The 2,103-nt window shown below is 37.4% G+C and overlaps 1 pseudogene; it reads left to right on the top strand.

Annotated features, from left to right (window-relative positions):
* Positions 1 to 2,103, top strand: part of LOC101563552 — a 5,050-nt pseudogene that overhangs the window by 874 nt on the left and 2,073 nt on the right.

The following is a 2,103-nucleotide window of genomic DNA, read 5'->3' as shown; positions in this document are numbered from 1 at the left end:
AAAAAAACAAGTTATTTCTTTTCCACTGGTTGATTGAGAATCTAGGTTTTCAGCACTCAGAGGTGAGTCACTAAGCCAGAAAGCATTTGGTCCCAAGAAAATACTTGTTTTGTTTAATAGGATTTTAAATGAGGGAATATTATCTCCTTAGAATGAGGACTACTGAGTCAACCACCTCAGTGTGCAGACCTGATTTTTATTTCTGTGCTCAAGATGATAGTAAAAACTTGCACAGTGTTTGTGAAAATGGGCACAATATAACTGAAAAAATTGCTGTATTCACATTCTTTACTAAAAATCTTTACAGTAATTTTGGAGCAAAAATGTTTAAATATTGCCAGTAATTCTAAAAGAAAATAAACTTTTATTTTACTCTTTGAGGCAGGGTCTTGCTTTACAGCCAGGCTGGCTTTGAACTTATAATCCGCCTGCCTCAATTTCCTAAGGGATTACAGGTGTGTGTGCTAACGCACACATCTTTGCTTGTTTTTCTACAAACAGCATAATGGTATAAGATATGATATTGTTTCTAAAAACCAGAAATTCATAAAGTCAAAAAGAAGATACAGGGGCCTGCCCCTTAGGTCAGTTCATTAAGTGGCTGCTTCAACAAAGCAGTCAGGCTCAGGTTGCTGTGGTTTGATCCCCACAACTCAAGCCAGCCAAACCTGCTCTGAAGGCATTCGGAGCCAAAAAAAAAAAAAAAAAGATACTTAAATTTCATTACAATTTGTCACTTTACATATTGCTTCCATTTTAATGGAAGAAAAGGATATTGGCATTTCCCACATTTTAGCAATTACTTCCAAATTAAAATAACAAGTAGCAAAATTAACTTCCTTACTGTCATCTTTTCTTCTCTTTAAAGGAAGAAATCTTAGGGTTTCCCTATAGGAAGCATCATAATGAAATATATTTATTGCTCTTTTTTTTTTTTTTTTTTTTTTTTTTTTTTTTTTGGAGGAACTGGGGATCGAACTCAGGCTCTTGCACTTGCCAGGGAAGTGCTTTTTCCACTAAGCCATCTCCCCGGCCCTATTTATTGCTCTTGTTACCAAATCTAAAAGTTATCACTAAACTCCATATAATTATATGAATTTATTAAGAAAGTCATATAATTACTATTAATTTATAAGCATTAAACAGAATTATTTCATGAATAATCCCAATGGATTATTATTACTCATGTTATTCTCTTATCTATCAAATAATTCATCGGTTTTACTAATAGAAAAGGAAGATATCAACCAATTAAACAATATGAAAAACTTGGACTCCTCACTGAACATGCAAGCAACTTACTGACAAAGCAGAAGCACACATGCATTTATACAAATATATCTGGTTATGTGACCAGCTACATAATGACACAAAAAGGAAAATGGGGGACTGCCCATTAGCTCAGGTGTTTAAGTGCCTGCTGAAGCAAAGCAGTCAGGTTCAGGATGCTGTGGTTCGGTTCCCTCATCCTCAAGCCGAACCAGACCTGCCCCGAAGACACCCTGAGTGTCCCACCCCCTCCCCCCCAAAAAAGGAAAAAGGTGTGTGGTGAAAATGTTATGGATTAGAGTGGCATCCTCTGCAATCCTAAAAGAACACCAAAAATGGCTAAGAACTCCCTGGAGCTAAGAGTTGTCAGCACAACTTTCCTCTCCAGAGCCTCCAGCAGGAGCATGGGGAGACTGGAACTTTGATTTTCAACTTCTAACTTTTAGAACAAGGGAAACAAATTTATGTTGTTTTAAGCCACAAAGTCTGGCAATTGTTATGGTTGCTCTAGAAAACTTATGTACTTTGCCACTCCACTGAAGTACACCACATTTTAAAAGAAGATTTAGGAGATGGCACTGTTTACCCTAAAGAAATGAAATTAATAGGTACTCCAGGGGTCAATCATAACCCTGAGGAGGTATTTTTAGGGGTGTGGACCTTGGGGGTACCTTTTGAATGATGCTTGGCACATGCCAGCCTCCTCTATTGAGGTGCAGGTGTTGCTCTGCCCAACACATAAGCCCCATGGGAGGAAGAAGAGAAATGAAAATACGTGCTTATATACTTTGCTATCAGGGTACTCCCAAGACACCAAAAGTCTCAAGTAAAAAA

The sequence above is a fragment of the Octodon degus genome, unplaced genomic scaffold, assembly GCF_000260255.1.
Source record: "Octodon degus isolate 3935 unplaced genomic scaffold, OctDeg1.0 scaffold00090, whole genome shotgun sequence".
NCBI classification, from domain to species: Eukaryota; Metazoa; Chordata; class Mammalia; order Rodentia; family Octodontidae; genus Octodon; species Octodon degus.
The sequence above is the reverse complement of the archived record's forward strand: the minus strand, read 5'-3'. Positions and strand labels throughout refer to the sequence as shown.